Source organism: Dipodomys merriami, unplaced genomic scaffold (assembly GCF_024711535.1).
Source record: "Dipodomys merriami isolate MVZ:Mamm:240054 unplaced genomic scaffold, mDipMer1.0.p SCAF_335, whole genome shotgun sequence".
Taxonomy (NCBI): Eukaryota; Metazoa; Chordata; class Mammalia; order Rodentia; family Heteromyidae; genus Dipodomys; species Dipodomys merriami.
In genome coordinates, this window is record NW_027204882.1 from 526470 (window position 1) to 546448 (window position 19979).

The window sequence follows — 19979 nt, forward strand, 5'->3', positions numbered from 1 at the left end:
TCTATGATGAAAACTTTAAAATCTTGAAAAAGGAAATCAACACAGAACTTAAAAAATGGCAAAACCTCCCATGCTCCTGGATTGGCAAGATTAACATCGTGAAAATGGCAATACTTCCCAAGGCTATCTACAAATTCAACGCAATACCTATCAAAATTCCACCCTCATTCTTCAAGGAAATAGAGGAGGCAATCCAAAAATTCATATGGAACAATAAAAGACCCCGAATAGCAAAAACGCTCCTCAACGGAAAGAACACTGCTGGAGGAATATCAATACCAAATTTCAAACTCTACTATAAAGCCATAGTAATCAAAACAGCTTGGTATTGGCATAAGAACAGACCTCAGGACCAATGGAATAGAATTGAAAACCCAGAAATGAACCTACAGACCTATAGCCATCTAATCTTCGATAAGGAAGCTAAAACAATAGAATGGAAGAAAGACAGCCTCTTCAGTAAATGGTGCTGGCAAAATTGGTTAACTACATGTAGAAAACTAAAGCTAGATCCTTATATATCACCCTGCACCAGAATCAACTCCAAATGGATCAAAGACCTTGAACTCAAAGCAGACACTCTGAAAACATTACAGGATGGAATAGGAGAAACCCTAGGTCTCCTTGGCTCAAAGAAAGGTAGGACAAATGGGATTGCATAAGATTGCAGAGCTTCTGCAGGGCAAATGACATAGCTGGCAAGATCAATAAAAAGCCCACCGATTGGAAGAAGATCTTTAATAGCCATACAACGGACAAGGGTCTCATATCTAAAATATACTTGGAACTCAAAAAATTAAACCACCCAACAACAAATCCTCAAAGAAACAACTGCCCAATAAATAAGTGGGCGAAAGACTTAAAGAGAAGCTTCTCTGAAGAAGAAAGAAGGATGGCCAATAGACACATGAAGAAATGTTCAACATCCCTAGCCATAAAAGAAATGCAAATCAAAACAACATTGAGATATCACCTCACTCCAGTTAGAACAGCAAAAATCAAGAACTCTAACAACAACAGATGCTGGAGGGGATGTGGACAGAAAGGAACCTTACTTCATTGTTGATGGGAATGTAAACTTGTTCAACCACTTTGGAAAGCAGTATGGAGGTTCCTCAAAAGACTTCACATAGATCTCCCCTATGATCCAGCAATCCCACTTTTGGGCATTTACCCAAATGTTTACAAACAAGACCACACTAAAGCTACCAGCACAACTATGTTTATTGCAGCATTATTTACCATAGCTAAGATATGGAACCAACCCAGATGCCCCTCAGTAGATGAATGGATCAAGAAAATGTGGTATATATACACAATGGAATTCTATGCCTCCATCAGAAAGAATGACATTTCCCCATTTGTTAGGAAATGGAAAGGTTTGGAAAAAATTATATTAAGTGAAGTAAGCCAGGCCCAAAGAAGCATAGGTCCCATGGTTTCCCTTATTTGCAATATCTAGTATAGGTATGAGTCAAGCGGAAAAGGTCAGATAATGTGATGTTAGGAAAATGAACCCTTAGATATGTATGTAAACGGTTTTTTTTCTTTCATGCATGTGTTTCTAACGCATTTATAAGATTATTTCTTTGTTGCTTTGTATGTCCCTCCCCCACAGTGTAACCCCCGCTTTCACTATATTTGATGTCAGTATAACATGTGGAGGAGATGGGGACAAACAAGTCGTTTAAGGATTCAGGTGGACCTGTTGCAACAATGAGAAGTACAAAATGTCATGTCAAAACCAGCTTTACAATGTCGGTGTGGGGGGGGGGAGGGGGGTATAATTGGGTGGGGGGAGGGTGGTAAAATTGGGTGGGGGTAGGGGGGAGGCGGGGAAGGGAAGTGAAGGGTAAACAAAGGAGGAGGCTGCAATGCTTGGTAAGAAATGTATGCATTATCCTGCCCATGTAATTGTAGCCCCTCTGTACAGTATGTTCTCAAATAAAATAAAATACAATTAAAAAAAAAGAAATGTACTCATTACCTTGCTCATATAACTGTAACTCCTCTGTACAGTATTTTTACAATAAAAATTATTTTTAAAAATGAATAGATAAAATCACATGCACGCAGTGCAACATGTCACTTAGGTTCAAAACCTAATCTTAGTGGCTTATGTATTTGCGTCTCTTTACCTGAGAAGAAAATCACTGAAATAGAAAATGTGTCATATTTTGACATGAGGCAAACTAATTTTATGCATTCTGTTTTTCTAGAAAAGAGGATGCACCATTTGCTCTTTTGAATAGGTCAGAGTAGAACAGTTGTGTGGGTCATGGGCCAGTTTACACATAGGACTGTTTTGAAGCCTTCCTGCTATACTCTAATAACATGGAACATACAAAAGAAGAGTATTTCCTGCAAGAAAGAAGGGATAGAAGACTGGAAGGTGGGAAGTCTTCTACTAGGTTCAGATTTATTTTGGTCCCTAACTAAGTAGCAGGTAACAAACCTCTCCCTTTGTCTCTCTAAACTAAGGTAAGACCTATGGATAACTTCTAGGTTGATTTTCATTTCCTTGTGAATTATGAACTCAAAGTATAGCCTGTGCAGCATTGACTCACATTTATTCCACTGTGGATTATTTTTTTCTCCTAGTTAGATCTTGACTTATCCAATGATCTGCTTTATCCTTTCTGACTGGATCTTTGATTTTATGTGTTTTAAAAGTAACTGATTGGCTAGCTTGTATACATATACATTCATACAACTTCAAATCTTGAAGTCTCCTGTTTCAAAGAAATAAAAGTGCACTTATGTCATCTAGAATCAAGGGGTCATATTGTTGGATTCTGTGATGACCTTGTCACGAATACAATCGTTTTCAATGGGCGGATATTTTGTCCCTCTCCCACTTCCAGGAGCCAAGTCCAGACACATTTTGGGGTGACTAAAAGGGAGTGAGGAGGTACTATTGGCCATCTTCAAGTTAGTGTTCTGTTTCATATCCTACAATGACAAAACAGTGTTCCTTTATAAGGAAGAGACTTGTCTGGCTACAATATGAGTAAATAGCACTCTTACTGAGAAACTGATCAGATCATGTAAATCCCACCTTTACACTGCTGGTTGCTTTCTGGGACATGATCGAACTACTACATACATTCCATAGGGTCTGAGACTGCTGATATGATTACACTGTTGAGACCTTGCCCCTTTTTTAAAATTGTTTGGTAGAGTTGGTATTCAGAGGTGTTACAGTTACATGAATCAGGTAATGAGTAATGAGTTCAGTTTTTTTGAACCTCTCCTTCTGTCTCTCTGTCTTTCCCTCCTGTCCCTACCCACAAAATATCCAGTTGTATTTGTTCATCTTTCTTCCATCATTTATGTGCCCTCCCTTATACTCCCAAATACAAACTAGCAAGCAAGATAAAAGGAAAAGAAAACAAAACCTGCAACAATGGCATCTTAAAGAATGTCTCTTGTTACCTTTTCTTGCAGTTCATTTCATAGAATATTATCTTATATGATTAATGACCAAAAAACTGGAAGTGGAGCTGTGGCAAAGCGGTAGAGTGTTAGTCTTGAGCACAAAGCTCAGAGATGGTTTGCAGGCCCTGAGTTCAAGCCCACATCTGACAAAAAAAATAAAATAAAATAAGACCTTGCATAATTTTTATCAATGTCAGCACACAGTTCATAATCACTGATTTTCATAACAATAAATTCCACTATAGATTTGTTTGTTAATACATATCTATAAAGAAATCAGTATATCTGAAGAAATTCAAATCCTTGTGTTTTAGAATCCAATTATTTTTTTCCAAGACTGTGCAATGAATGATAGGTTTTCCTATATGGAGGAGGCAACAATGCTTGATAAGAAATGTACTCATTATCTTGCCCATATATCTTGTAACCCCTCTGTACGGTATCTTCACAATAAAAAAATCTAAAAAATATAGTAATAATATGTTCCCCAATGTTCTAATGGATGATCATTCCCTCAAGTGTTAGGAGCTGAGTAGTTGATCTCAACCACATCTTCTCATCTCTGATATGTGAGATCATGTTTCCAGATGATTGTGTTATTCAAATTGTAGGCTCAAGGCTGTCCCCCAAACTGTCCACTACTAGCTGCAGGACCTTTGACAACTATCTTACCAAGAAACTTATTACTCGCTTTATGAGTAAAATAGGAAGTGGAGTGAGTTAGAAAGCTCCTTGCTCAAAAAGTTTATTATCAGCCTGATGCTGCTGGCTTTCATCTATAATTTTAGCTCCTCAGTAGACTGAGATCTGAAGATTGCAGTTCAAAGCCAGCTTAAGTGGAAAAATCCATGAGACCCTTATCTCCAATTAACCACCAAACAAATAAATAAATAAGCTGGAAGTTAGAAGTTAGCTGTGGCTCAAGTGGTAAAAGCTAGCCTCGAACAGAAAAAGGTAAGAGACAGTACCCAAGATGAGTTCAATTGCCAATACCAGTGCTCACACAAAATATAACTTATTAGCAGTTTATTATCTATCCTTCATATCTTAATAATATCATTATATTATACTATATACACATTTAGTTCACTAACTAGAAAAGTACTAAAATATAAAAAATTTAAAAAATAAGTACAGAGAAGAATGTTGCTAGACAACATTCCAACCTGGTGAACCTGTGAAAACATAGAAAAGATTCTCTCTGAAAAGTGCGAAAGGGCAATTTTATCAAAAGTAAGCCCAAGTCATAACTGCTCTTCTTCTGACAGCTGGGAGTGCAAATGGATTTTTACTATCCTGAGCATCCTAGAACTCAGAAAACACAAACTTCTGCAAATGACTAGGGATTTCTTCTTCTCTATTCACTAAAGGGGAAGGAAAACCTCTCTGCATGAATCTATTGTCATTCAAAAAAAGGCAAAAAAAAAAAGACTATGTTTTCCTGGATGTAAAAAAGAACGGCTTCTTTTTAAGGTACATTTTAAGAACTGAGATATAGCTCTGATAAATTACTTGCTAGGGGCTGATGGTTTTAACCTCTAGCATAGAAAAAGAAGAAGAAGAAGAAAAGAAAGGAAAACTTTTGCCTTAGAAGGAAAGGCCTCAAAGAAACCTCTTAGAATTGCTGCTGACAGACATCACTGCTGGAGTCCCACAGGTAACCACCTTGCTCCACCCCCATTTCTTATTTTCTGTGAAGCCAGCCTGTCTGTCTATTCTCATAATCATCTTAGTGGGTAGAGATTGTGCCTTAGCTCTTCTCCTTGAACCCTGCACAGCAACCCTTGTTCTTCTTAAATATTGAGCTAGCTGAAGGTAAAACCTGCACGTTTTGCCAAATGTTGCTGCAAATCCCATAGATTCCATTCCCAATATCTTTTGGTTTTGTTGTTGTTGCTGTTCTCAAATGATTTTTCTTATGGGTGCAACTCTGGGAATCTATGCTAGGTAAGAGAACCAGTGTCTCCACTACCAGGAATCTAGTAATGGCCAAGAGGGGAAAAGAGGAGTCATTCTAAAATTTGTAGTATGATAATAATGTCACCTTAAAAAAATATAAAGGAATAAAACACATTTTCTTCTCTGACTCCTCTTCCTTTCCCCGCTCCTCCTCCCCCACCCTCTTTCTTTATATCTAAGGATGAAGGTTAATATTAAGCATCACATTAATGGTTGTCAAATCAATCATGATTTCCTCTGAGTTATGTTACACAGAAGAAACATGCTTTATCAGAAATCAAAGAGAAGACAGTGCCAAAAGTGGATGAGCTAATGTAAAATCACTTACACGGGCACTCTGGAGACGGAAACTTGTTTAATATTTAATGTAGTCATTAACCTGAGAACAAGAGGAAGAAGGTAATGGATGGTCTACTCCATTGTCCTATGGGACTGGGTACTAAAGTGAGCAGTCCCTTCTGGGATCCAATTCACACATGTCTGAAATCCATAAAGTAGGTCACGGGTGAAGGGAATTGGAAAAGTCTCAAAGCTCCCCGGATGTATTGTTCTAAGAGGACAGTGGCGCTCAGCGGTCACGTCCCCTTCACAAGCGTCACTATGCTGAAGAACCAAAAGCCATGTCAATTGAATTGCTCAATTAGCTTGTTATGGCAACAGACATGCTGGCCCCTGCACATATGGTCAAACTGTAGAAAATAATCAATTATTGAAGGAAACTAGCTCCAAGAAGCAGGAATCCATCAGGATATTGAAGGATTTGATTGGTCTCTGTTTAGATTTGGTTATCAGGGAAGGAAAGGTCTGTTTTGACAACTCTTCAGACTTGTCCCTGGGAGCCAGAATGTCAGAACCAATTGAGAAAAATACATGGGGGAAAGTCAGGCAAAGTCTGTAACAGCAAAGACCATGGGGAAAAAAAGAACTTTTTCTACATGCGAACATTATTATCTTGTTGAGAAAATTCTATTTGTGCAGCAATTGAATGCCAGCTTCCATGTTGCTTGTTTTCTTTTAAAATAAAATAAAATATAAAGTTTACCCTAAGCTAGGGAAGCCATTACAGTTAACTCTATAGTGTTTCTTTATAAAATGCAAAATTTGGCAAATCCACTATTGTTTCAGTTAATTGCCTTTTTCTCTTCTATTGTTTGTTATATTTTACATGAATTCCAGGTATCTTCAAGAATTCAAACTCACCAAAGAAGTACAATGTGCTATTTAGATATACACGAAACATCTTCCTCTCTATAAACCCATTCACCATCTACTTTTTCATCACAAGTTTAAATCAAAGCACTTTCACCCTATAGAGTTTTAAAAACACTCTCTCATGAAAATAGGTGATTTCTGAATCTGAGCAGACACTGCAAGAGGCTGAATATAAAATGCATAAGCAGTGGAATAGATCTCCACTATCCAAATCCCAGTACCTGGATATGTACACTATTGGCCAGGCATTTAAGCCTAAAAATACCTTTGGAAAGGACAACATTTTAAAACATTTTAATCTTGTGCAAGAAACATTTTACAACATGAAGTCAATTTGATTTAGAATACTAATAGCAACAACATACAACTATCATTATCTATTTTTGGTTAAAATAAGCAATTGTCTTTAAGTAGTTGTGTACAAAATAGTTGCCATTTTAAAAAGCAGTTTATGAATACAATGCATCTCCATCAATGTCATCCCTTTCAACATTCTCAGCCATCCCTCCCCTACCGACCCTTTCCCTCACTCTTCTTAATTTTTAGGATATGTATTGAACTCTTGACTGCATTCTCTACTTTCTCCCCTTTTGTCTACTCTTTTTCCTTTGACACCACCCTCATCCTTTCAAATTACTGCTACCTGGTGTTTATTTTGTTATATTGTTTATTTTGTGGAACTTTGACTTTGCCTTTCTAAGGAATTATACTATTTGAGTTCTCCCATGAATCTACCCATATTGCAGTTAATACATTTGTATACACTTGCATACCACCCAATGTATTTAGTTGTAAGTTTATTTTTAAAAATCCATTTGCAGAAGAGACAAGTGGAGAACTCTCTTAGGAACATTTAGGAAATAACCTAGATGTTTAAATATTGAAAATCAAAAATGATTTCAAATGATTCAATTATTGATTCCTCAACTAAAAATAATCTAAATAGAATTGATTTCAATGCTCTGAAAAAGCTGCCCCATGGAGATAAATACTATATGCACATATATCACACAGCACCAAATTGGGAATGATAAGGTAGAACTAGGGAGGAAGGAGCCATAGAAAAAGTAATAGGATAAATATGACTAAAATATAATATATGCATGCATGGAGTTATGACAATGAACCTTTCCTTGTAAAATTAATAGTGGATAATAAACATGTGGATAATTAATTAAAAGAAATCACATCCTTCTGAAGAAATGAGAACTGGGATATTGAAAGCTTTCAAAAATCAGCCAAAGAACATCTCCAAAAATGTTACAGGGAGAATTATTGCTGGTGTTTCAGACTAAGAAAACTTCACATTTCTGTCCTTTTCTCAAATTCCATTCTGTTGTTGACTACATGCACTAAATTCAAAAGAAAGCCAGACATGACAGCCTATACCCATTCAGATCATCCTGGGATACTCCCATCCAAGGCCAGCTTGGAGTATACAGTAAGACCTACAGACAGACAGACACACACACACAGACACAGAGAACTTCATCAAATGGTCATCTCAACAAGGACAACATGACAGTCATCTCAGTTATAGCCATATGACCGGAGAATTCAAATAAGGAAATAAACTACACAAGCATTTCAGAACAAACTCAAACAGAATATTTCTTTGTATATGTAATTGCTCCAGATTGCACTAATGCAAACCTATTAAACTATACTATGAACTGACTGTCTTCACACTGTAAGGAAAATAGCTAAGAAAAGTTGTGTTATCTGAAAATATTAGACTGGAATAATAGTTAAAGATATTGAGTTGTAGAAAGATGAGCCACCTACAGAATCAATAACAGCATTTTAGTTAGGACCTGGAGGGGGTTTGGCGGCCTTATTGACTGTGGCCAGTTCCATTCTGTTAAACCTGTGACAGTTGATGAGACTGTACCCTGGGGTGGAATTACAGCCCAATTCATCAGTGATCCTTATTGAGCAGCTATCAGTGAGTTGAGACCTTGGAAAACTCTTCTTAATACTATGCTGTTCAGACTAATGGATCTAGCAATAGATTCTGTCATATTTTCTAAATATTTTATCTTTCCTAAACTCTTTATAACATTTATCCATAGAAGTAGTACACAAATATAAGTGAACATGGAATAGAAATCTTTTTGTAGCCTTGAAGTTGTCATTATATTAGCCAATATGCTTGAAATGCTATTAAGTGAAAGGAACTTCAGAACACAACTCCTGTCCAGTTATAATATATGGTACATATCTATAGGTAAAATGGTCTTAACAGAAATACTATTGAAAAAACTTATTTTAATAGGTATGGAGATATAACAGTAAAGTCTATATCCTGTATAACTGATACAAACCAATGAATTTTTGTACGTTTTTTTATTGTAAAAATGCTGTACAGAGTGGTTACAGTTACATGAGCAAGGTAATGAGTACATTTCCTATTGAGCATTGCTGCCGCCTCCTTTGTTTTCCCCTTACCATCTCTTCATTCCCACCTCCACAACTACACCCCCCACCAGCTGAAGTTGTAAAGTTCATTTTCAACATAGTGTTTTGTACATCTCATTGTTACAATGGGTCAACCTGTATCCTTAAGCATTTTGGTTTTTTCCCTTCCCCTCCCCAAGCTAGAGAAGTGTATATACAAGATGCAGGGAACCGACATCAAATATAGTGAAAGCAGGGTTTATACCGTGGTGAAAGAACATACAAAGAAACAAAAAAAATCACATGGTACATTATAAATACATTAGAAACAATAGCAAGAAAGAAAAAAGGTATTTGTGTCCCTATCTTGGGGTTCATTTCACCTAACATCATCTTATCTGGTCATATGTACATAGGTTTTGGCCGTTTCTGCTTGTCCTACACATGTACTAGTTATTGCAAATAAGGAAACCATGGGACCTATATCAAACCAATGAGTTTTTTAAATTAAAAATAAAATGAATTTAGGAGAGTAAAGCTGAGTAGTGAATCATAATCCTAAATAACTGTTGAAATAACAACAATTTTTCAACTATAGTCAAACATTTAAATAAAATGATTTACAATGAGTAGTTTGTCCAGACCTCAGTGGTTTCTCACAAATTTTGTATAAATTATTGAACTCGTGTTTGGAACTGAAGATGTCTTTGGTGGCTTCAATGGCACCAACGGCTTTTTTGGCCTCAATTTCACAGTTTTGGTGTCTTGATTTGCTCCTGGCCCAAGTACCTTATGGGTAATTTATTTACAGTAAATTAGCAGTATTTATTTATTGATATAGGAAAACAGAGCAGTGCTGATACTTTTACTAAGCAATGAACAATATATGTAGGCAAAGGGAAGGCTAAGATGACAGGTAACATTCCGTTCCTTTCTTTATATTCAAGAAATATCACCAAAGTTACCTTATGCTCCTTAGATCACAAAACTTCCTTCTTTAGAAACTGGGTTGTTGTTTTCTTTAACTTAATGTTAAAATGTTGCAGAAAAGAGTTCATATCCACAAGTGTACATCCTGCCTCACAAGAAAAATAACTAGTATATAGAAGGCTGAATAAACCTCATCATGACACAGTAGAGCCGTGCTTGCTGGTACACACCTATAATCCCCAGCACTGAGGGGCTAAGGTAGAGGATCAAGGAAAACCTGGTTTTCATAGTGAGATCCTGTAGAAAAGAAGAAAGGAGGGAGGGAGGGAAGGAAGGAAGAAGGAAGGAAGGAAGGAAGGAAGGAAGGAAGGAAGGAAGGAAGGAAGGAAGGAAGGAAGGAAGGAAGGAAGGAAGGGAGGAAGGGAGGGAGGGAGGGAGGAAGGGAGGAAGGGAGGGAGGGAGGGAGGGAGGGAGGGAGGGAGGGAGGGAAGCAGGGAGGGAGGGAGGGAGGAAGCAAGGGATGGGTATAAAGAAGGAGGAAAGAAGGGAAGGAAGTCAGGAAGAGGAAGGGGTTAGAGAGGGAGGGAAGAAGGGAAGAAGAAGGGAGGATAGGTAACAAGATTATTGTCTTTAAAGAAAATACACTCCATTTGTTAATTTTTATCACAAAACTGAAAGTAAACAGGTAATTATTAACAATTTTCAGCTTTCATACATGAATATATAAATGGTTCTTTTACTAATGATTGTTCTATCAAGTTTTATCAGACAATAACCAGTATCTTTGAGACAACTGTGTTTGGACTGAATTATCATTTTTTAATCCAAAATTTGATCTTACTTATAGAAAAGAAAAAAATGACAAAAAGTATAAATCAGTCTAAAATCTAAATTCCAGATTTCAAAAAAGTTTTGAAGACAGTTTTAAACAATTTAAAACATCAAATAAAGTATATAATTGTGCTATATTAATGTTTAAAAAGTGAAAAACAAATATCTGAGGTACTAAATTTTTCATAGAGCCCAGAAATCTATAGGTATAGATGGCTTCAACATTTTACAGGTTGAAAATATTTTTAATATTGTTCAGCTTGTTTTCTTTTGTTATAGGCTTACTTCACCCTGAACAGATATAAAAGCCATAGGAACCAAACCCTTAATAACCATAGTGTAAACATGCACATCAGTCTCTCCTAGACAATGCACAACATTTGTTTTAGTTACTCAGTAATGGCACATAGAAGGTGCTCTTGACAATCTTATGGTTCTATGTTTGCAGCACAGGTTGGAAGCATATGTAACCAGGAAAAGCAATTGGCTCAATAGCTCTCACCAAGGAAAAATGATGTCTAGTACTTCCAAAAAGAATTGAAGGTGAGAGGTGGAAGGAATAGATCCGTGCATCAGGTCTCAGGAGGCTGAAGTTTAGATTATCACTGATTTAAGTTCGCCTGAAAATCCAATTATAACGAGCAAAAAGCAAGTCTGAGACAGTCCTCAAGGGTAGAGTGCCAGCAAAGCAACATAAAGGCTTGTATTCATGAATGAATGAATGAATAAATGAATGAATGAATCCCAAAGAAGATAAGCTGTTTATGCTCAAAGGTGACATTAAGCTTATAATGCTAAGGATTCTCACTAAAATCACAGACAAGCTCCATGACAGTCAAATCAATATAGAAGATAACTTGGACATTTGTGAAGAGGAAGAAACTACGAACTCCAACTCTGTCAGAGAAGCTATACACTAACAGGAATTGTCACATCACACAGTATGTTGTATATGTTATTCTTTGCATCATTGAGTCCATAACCAAACCACTTTCATTTACTCATTTATTAATTCACACTATTTATAATCCTAAGTATTGCACAGGTCATGTACAATGATAAGAAAACACACAGGGCATTGAGCTGACTTTTTGAATAGTAAGAAAGTTCCAGTCCTAAACAATAGAGGGTAATTCTTCAAGTAAAGTTTAGGGTGTGGAAAAGTTTCTTTTCAGAAGCAGTGAAGCAAAAGTTTTACTGTTTTTGTTTTCTATCCATAAGTGCTAAGGGCATAAAAATAAAGAGTTGGAAGCTATTTTTTTACATTCAATAAAGAAACCATGAGTCACCCCAGGAAGCTAGATTCCTATACAATTAGAACAAGAATGTGTCTGCAGCAAACGAGGTCAACATAGCCTTGAACATTGGAAACAAACAGAGGATATTATCTTTATAAAAAGCTCCGGAACATCTATAACTAAACAGCATTTACTTGGCATTGCCACTTTCAAAAAGGGCATGGTGGAACTGTACCTTTTATCTCCTGGAAGGAAGAAAAGTGAGCTGGAAGCTAAAGAATGAAAGTGAGACTAATGTGGATTTTAAAAAGTTGATAATTTTCTGCCCGTTTCATTTCAAAAAGAAATGAAATCCTCCTGTCTTACCAACCTTTTCTGCTTAGAGATTCATACTACTTCACACACATACACACACACACACACACACACACACACACACACACACACACACACACACACACACACACGAGAGGGGGGAAAATAAGATTCACAAGATGTAAAAGTCATCAATTGTTCTCGGTTGCACAGAAAGACACCCCACACACACCTCTATCAGACTTTTTTTTCTCCACCTTGATTGACCTGGACAACCGGGTCCTGCTCTTCATTCTCTCCTTAATTGAATGTTTCTCATGACAATCTCACTAAAACCGAGGACTTCCAATAGCACCTCCATGGAAATAATGAGCACTATCGTGTCCATATCTACTTCTCAAAGCCTACTTCTGAATTTCAAATCTGTATGTGTAAATGTACACAAGACAACTTTTCCTGAGACTGCAACTCAAATATACAAAGCCTCAGTAACATAAAAGGAAAATCATACAGTCCACAGAAACGAGACACTTCTGTGGTTCCTACTTCAACATCAACCACCAGATCACCTGTAAATGATTCTTGATAACTCACATCCATGCAGGAGTAAGAATGCATGGAAGACACCATGCTAAATCCTCACATGTAATGGTCACAGCCACCTAGTGAGGCAGGCTCTGCTTACTACCCCATTTGACAAATGAGGAAATGGAATCTCAGACAATGGCTCCAAACCATGGTTTAGCCTAGCTTGTCTGACTCTACCACATTACAGGGCACCTTTATAAAGTTTACCATTCCTCCCTCTTAAATATCTCCTGATTCTTCCTCCATCATTCAACCCTACAGCTACATCTTACATGGGCAGTTATCACTTCCCATGAAGATGACCAAAGAAATTTACTAACTCGCTTCTCCGCCTCAAATTTAATCTCAAAACCATCCTTCTCACTTTTTATTTTTATATAGATATCTAAACTCCTTATCATCCCATCCTTACTCCAATTAACTGATAATAGGGTTTCAAACACCTATTGTTTGGGTTTTGGTTTGGTTTTAGTTGTTTGTTTGCTGATTGTGTTGGAGGGAAAGTTTGGGTGAAATCAGAGCTCTGACAAATTAGGTTCCTAAGGGATTTAAACGATCACTGAGGTTTCACATAATGAACATGTTTTCAGTTCATCAAGCTCGTTCATTGGCTTTCATTCGCCAAATTATTCATTCCTATTTATTCTAACTGGCAAAGTTAGGGGACCAGTCAGAAAATTCTTCCTTACTTCATAGTCTAAGTAGATAGAGACCACTCCTCTGGTCTCATATATCCCAGAGACATGCCTTCACACCTGTTATACAAAGAGAAGTACTACCAACAATGAGTTCCATGCCAAACCTACCACCTGCAAGCTGTGTGTTTCCAACACAGTCACTATTATTCACAACTGTATCTCACTATACCAAACTGATCTCTTATCTCTCTTCTATCTTGTCATCTCCAGATCTTAACATAATGCCTAATCCTAAGAAGCTCAAATACTGTGCATCAGAATTAAAAGTAAAAAACAAGGTCCTGCTTTGCACTTATAAGTAAATAACATGACTCTATATCACAAGTGACTAGAGTAATTTATAAAACCAATTTGACTGATCTGTACATGTAAGACATAAGAAACTACAAAAAAGATGAAAGACTTGGTTTTCCCATTGCTATGAGAATAGCATATCAAATCCTCTGCTAATAGCAAAATAGAATGTCTGTCTTATTATGCACTGCATCTTCTGTGCTGTGTCTTTGACAATACCTGAATAACTTGGAAAGAAGTAATCAGACTGAGATATAATTTTAGAAATGGCCCAGAACAGTTTGATATTTCTTAGGTAAGAGAACTGGTTATCTTGACTTTGGCTTTATATTTGTGTCATGCTATTCTTCTGAAACAAAGAATTAAACAACCACTCATTTAAGTTTATTTTTTCTTCTATGTATCATTCTTTTTAAATAATGTGCCTCTGAAATTAGTTTAGCTATACATTGACATTAGCAAACTTAGTAGACATTTAGCTCTTATCACAGTCATGTGGAAATCAGAGCTACACACACACACACACACACACACACACACACACACATACACATACACACACACATTACAATGAGTTCCTTCATCCTTTTACTACACTATTTTAGCACAATTATTTTAGTTAGAGTTCAGCTTTTTTCTCATAAATTCAAATAATTATGTTAAGTAATCTTGAATTTAATAAATATTTTTCAAGTGCGACCCTGAAAAATAAAAGTAACTACTCTGCACATGTCCTAAAGCAATCAAGCTTGAAAAGATTCTGAGAACATGTCTAATGAAATTTATCAGGCTCATTCTTGCTTTTAAATACTACAGTTTGATTTTACCAATTCTTTCTCTGAAAGGAAAATTATCTGCTCTCTGAGTCTAAAATGTCCTCTTAGTGTAATTGCGTCCGGGACACCAGAAGACTGCAACTAAGCTGTCCTCAGCTATTACAGGCAAATGGAACAAAGGAAGGTTTTCAGAGTATTATCATCAAGGATAAGTTCTAGGCTGTCATTTCCCACATTTGTTTTATGTGTCTCTATCAAGGACTTAAGTTTCCAAGAAAGGAACTTGAGTCATGAGTCTTCTCATCGACCAGGAAGCAAGTAGGTGGTATGTATGGGTGCGTGCATGCAGGCCTGTGTGTGTGTGTGTGTGTGTGTGTGTGTGTGTGTGTGTGTGTGTGTGTGTGTGTGTGTGTTTGTTCATCATGCCACTCATTCTATGAACATACAATTCAGCCTTGACTGTTTAGAGTCAAGTCCAAAACAAAGGCTAATAGGAAAAAGATCTTCTTTTCCCACTGAAATCACTGAGCTGGTAGAATATAAATACGGAGCTACTGACAGCCATTTTTCCTGTTGGCCATCTTGGTAAGAAGTTTACTTTTATAAAAACAAGCCAGAGCAAAAGATATGAGAAAGAAAAATTGCTGGGTTTTGTTGTTGTTGTTGTTGGTGGTGGTGGTGGTGGTGGTGGTGGTCATGGGGCTTGACCTCTGGGCCTGGGCTCTGTTGCTGCGCTCTTCAGCTCAAGGCAAGCGCTCTACCACTTGAGCGACAGTGCCACTTCCAGCTTTCTAGTGGTTTATTGGAGATAAGAGTCTCACAAACTTTCCTGCCCGGGCTGGCTTTGAACAATGACCCTCAGATCTCAGCCTCCTGAGTAGTTAGGATAACAGGTGTGAGCCACCGGCACCCAGCAGAAAAATTGCTGTTTTAAAGTCTGAGTGATGCACAGGGTTTTGCTGTTGTTGCTGTTGCTATTGTTTGTTTTGTTGCTGTTGCTGCTGTTCATTTGTTTGGTAGGTTGGTTTACTTTTGAAATTTTCTGAGATGATCTTGCTATTTAGCCTCTGCTAACCTTAAATTCTGCTAATCCTTAAATTCAAAACCTCCTTTCCTCATTCTCTCTTTTTAAATATTTTTATTGTAAAAATACTGTACAGAGGGGTTACAGTTACATGAACAAGGCAATGCATACATTTCCTTCAAGCATTGTTACCGCCTCCTTTGTTTTTCCCCTACCATTCTCTTCCCTCTCACCTCCACAACTACACTCCCCCCCCTTCCCCCTTCCCCCGCCTAAATTGTAAAGTTCATTTTACAACATAGTGTCTTGTACATCTCATTGTTACAATGGGTCAATCTGTATTGCTATTTAAGCATTTTGTTTTTTCCCTTTCCCTCCCCAAAGTAGAGAAGTTTATATACAAGATACAGGGCACCAGCATCAAATACAGGGAAAACAGGGGTTATACTGTGGGGGAGGAACATACAAAGAAACAACAAAATCACATGGTACATTATAATTATTAACAATAGCAAGAAAGAAAAAAACCAGTGTGTCCCTATCTCGGGGTTTGCTTAACATCATCTTCTCTGGTCATATGTACATAGTTCTTGACTTTTCTGCTTGTCCCAGACATACTCTAGTTATTGCAAATAAGGGAAACCATAGGACCTATGTTTCTTTGGGCCTGGCTTATTTCACTTCATATATTTTTTTCCATTCTCTTGAATGCTGGGATTACAGGTGTGAAACACCATTTCTAGTTTAATGGTTGGATCTTTGTTTTCTCTCACATAATTCAGCACACATTTTTGGACCTGGGCATTTAGATGCTATTGGAAAAGCCAGGACATTCTCAGGAAAACTCATTTAATTTCTCTGAAGCACTAAAGTGTGATGTTACTCTAAATCCTTCCCAATATAGAGTATTCTGAGAAATTGTCTTTAGCTAACACCTCAATCAAAAAGGACTTCAGTGGGGCCACTATAACAAGTCTACTTTCATAACCTATTTCTCAATTACTCATGCCCATACTCTGTATCTAAAGTATACACTGGCACCCAGTGAGTAATGAGAGGTATTTATTTGATTAAGATAATGTTTATCCCCAGAATGAAGAATCAGAGAGAACCATAAATCACAATGACCAAGAAGAGAGATATGTTGGGAATTAGACTAGAGTGAAGGATAAGCTATCTTCTGAAAAAAAAAAATAGATCACAAAGATCACTCCTCTAAACTCCATCTACTAGGAAATTTTCATGAGTTTCTTTACAAAGGATCTATTAATAAACATCCTAGAAAAACATAGGATTCCAAAATCGCATATCGTCCTAAGTGCTAAAAGTTATAAAGCCTTTGACAAATGAAATCACTTACAATGAAGTTACGGGCTCTTTTAAAAATAATCTAAATACTAGATATTGCAAATAAGGGAAACCATGGGACCTATGCTTCTTTGGGCCTGGCTTACTTCACTTAATATAATTTTTTCCAAACCTTTCCATTTCCTAACAAATGGGGAAATGTCATTCTTTCTGATGGAGGCATAGAATTCCATTGTGTATATATACCACATTTTCTTGATCCATTCATCTACTGAGGGGCATCTGGGTTGGGGCCATATCTTAGCTATGGTAAATAATGCTGCAATAAACATAGTTGTGCTGGTAGCTTTAGTGTGGTCTTGTTTGTAAACATTTGGGTAAATGCCCAAAAGTGGGATTGCTGGATCATAGGGGAGATCTATGTGAAGTCTTCTGAGGAACCTCCATACTGCTTTCCAAAGTGGTTGAACAAGTTTACATTCCCACCAACAATGAAGTAAGGTTCCTTTCTGTCCACATCCCCTCCAGCATCTGTTGTTGTTAGAGTTCTTGATTTTTGCTGTTCTAACTGGAGTGAGGTGATATCTCAATGTTGTTTTGACTCAGACAGAAAATAAACTTGTGAAAAACTAAATAATATTCCTTTGAGGGACCTTGGCTGATACTGAAAACTCCAGCACACGGTTAAGGTGCAGAAAAGGTGATGAGCAACGCCAGAAGCCTCTGAACACACAGTTTCATCAAGGAAGATGAGTGTGTTTATTGTTGACCATGAATGCTGACGCCCTGAGACTGAGGAAAAGACATTCTCCTTGTACATTTGGCAGCTGAGTACAGAGACACTTTGCCTGGAGTGAGCTGGGCATGGCATTAGAACTCAGCTAAGTTGTGTAAACCTGCTAACCTTCCTCCACCTTCCTTTATAGGACTCTCATCTCCTTTCCAGACTTTGCTTTTCTATGGTTCCATTCTTCTCTCTTCTACGCTATCTTAAAAGCACAGAACTATTGTTATCATATCCGAGATTGCATGGGGGTAAATAGAAGAACCAGAGTTCAAAACATATATGCCTCTGCTTTTTCCACAAAGTGAGAGACTATGTTATAATCTTTCAGAAGTTACAGGAAAACATTAGCAGCCTGACAACTTATTATATCCTCATATCAAATGGGAAAAATATCAGGTTATATACAACATAAATATTATTGTAATATTTTTGTATCATATGCATAGAGAAATTTTGAAAAGAAAAATACTATGTTTTTTTTAAATAATTGCCTATGTACAACTAAATTGAAGGTGGTTTTTGTTGTCTTCATATATTTTATATGGGCTAGTTATTTTTACTGTAAATGTTCCTCACAATTATAATTCATAAAATAGATATTCAGTTAACAAATATTAACTCTGGTTTATACAGAATGAGAAGAAAAAAAAACATAATGTTTTAAGGGCTTGACTTCTAGGAAGACTGGGAAAGAAGCAAACAACCAATATGTAAGATAAATATAAAAATCCACATGGTAATTAGTTCTGTTATTACAGAATCTGTTTTTTCATTAGCTTAACTGTGCAGTTTCTTTCTATAAAAGTATACACCAGGCTTCCAGTATCTATATTTTTTACATTAATTCAAGTGCTTGGAATTCTTTCATTTAATTATTTAACAACTATTTTCCCGTGTATCTTTTACACTGAGGATTTTGAACATTTGAACATAAATAAAATAATGATCTTAACATTAAAATAATCATCTTCACTGTTCCCTAGCCTTTTAACTGAGGCTTTCCTATCTGGTCCAAAAGAAGATACCTTGATTTAGCTTAAATCAAATGTGAAATACAATTTCCAAAGGTGTCTGTCAAGCGCGTGACACCTGTGATGTTGATGAACACAGGTGCAACAGGACTGACAAGATGTGAATGCTCATGGAACTAGGTGCGAAGATGACAGACAAGTGTCACCAGTAGCAGACTGTGCACTGGCCAGCACGGTGTGTCTGGGAAGCCTCCAGAAGCAAAGTCAGAAACATCCACTACTGTAATGAAACACTTAGTCTAATTAATAACATGCATTCATAGAAAAGATGAAATCATAGCCAGATGCTAGTTATCCATGGTTGAAATCCTGGCTACTTGGGAGACTGGGATTGGGAAGATCATGGTTCAAGACTAGCCAAGGCAGAAAGTATTTGGAGGACTCCTGCTCAATTATTAGTTTGATACACGTTACATCATCTTCTTCCAAGGCAGTTAAAGGATTGTGTTCCTGAATCTAGCTTGAGAATCCTTTGGGTGGCCTTTGCCAATCTGAATGTTCCTCCTGGAATGATACAAGTTAACACATGTTGTCAATCATGAATTCGTCTCCATTCCAAAATAACATTTTTAAAAATGGATGTCTCTGCATTGGCTTGAATTTCCTTAGTAAGAACTGAATGTAACAAAAGAGATGAGTTGGGGATTGATTAATAGGTGTGAATGCAGTCCAGCTAGGAGACAAGTTGCTGTGTTGGAATGGGGTTGCTGCACTTCAGACAGCTTGTGTTGTAGTCAGTACAACCATGGTGGGTTAGGTACCAAAGACAAATAGTTCTTCTTTACTCTTGAGCAGAAATGGATGTAATCAATTGCTGAAATTGCTCCTTGATGTTTGAGTTTCATAGCTTTGCACTTAAAAGTATTTAAAGAGCCTGATTATTGAAATTTATGGAAGAAAAAAAAGGAAATTTGTATTAGAGGGCTAAGTGCTTAGCCCCGTCCCTCTTTTTCTCATTAAAGTAATTATTTTCATGATGCAATTTTAATAACTTGAATTTTCCTGGGGATACCACATGATTCAACTATATTAGAAGGGACTCAGTATGTTGATTATCATTTTCAATGATTTAAAGATTCATTTGAGGCAATATATGACCAAAGCTTACCAAAGGATTGAGTGTATTTACCCAATATTGAATAATATGATAAAC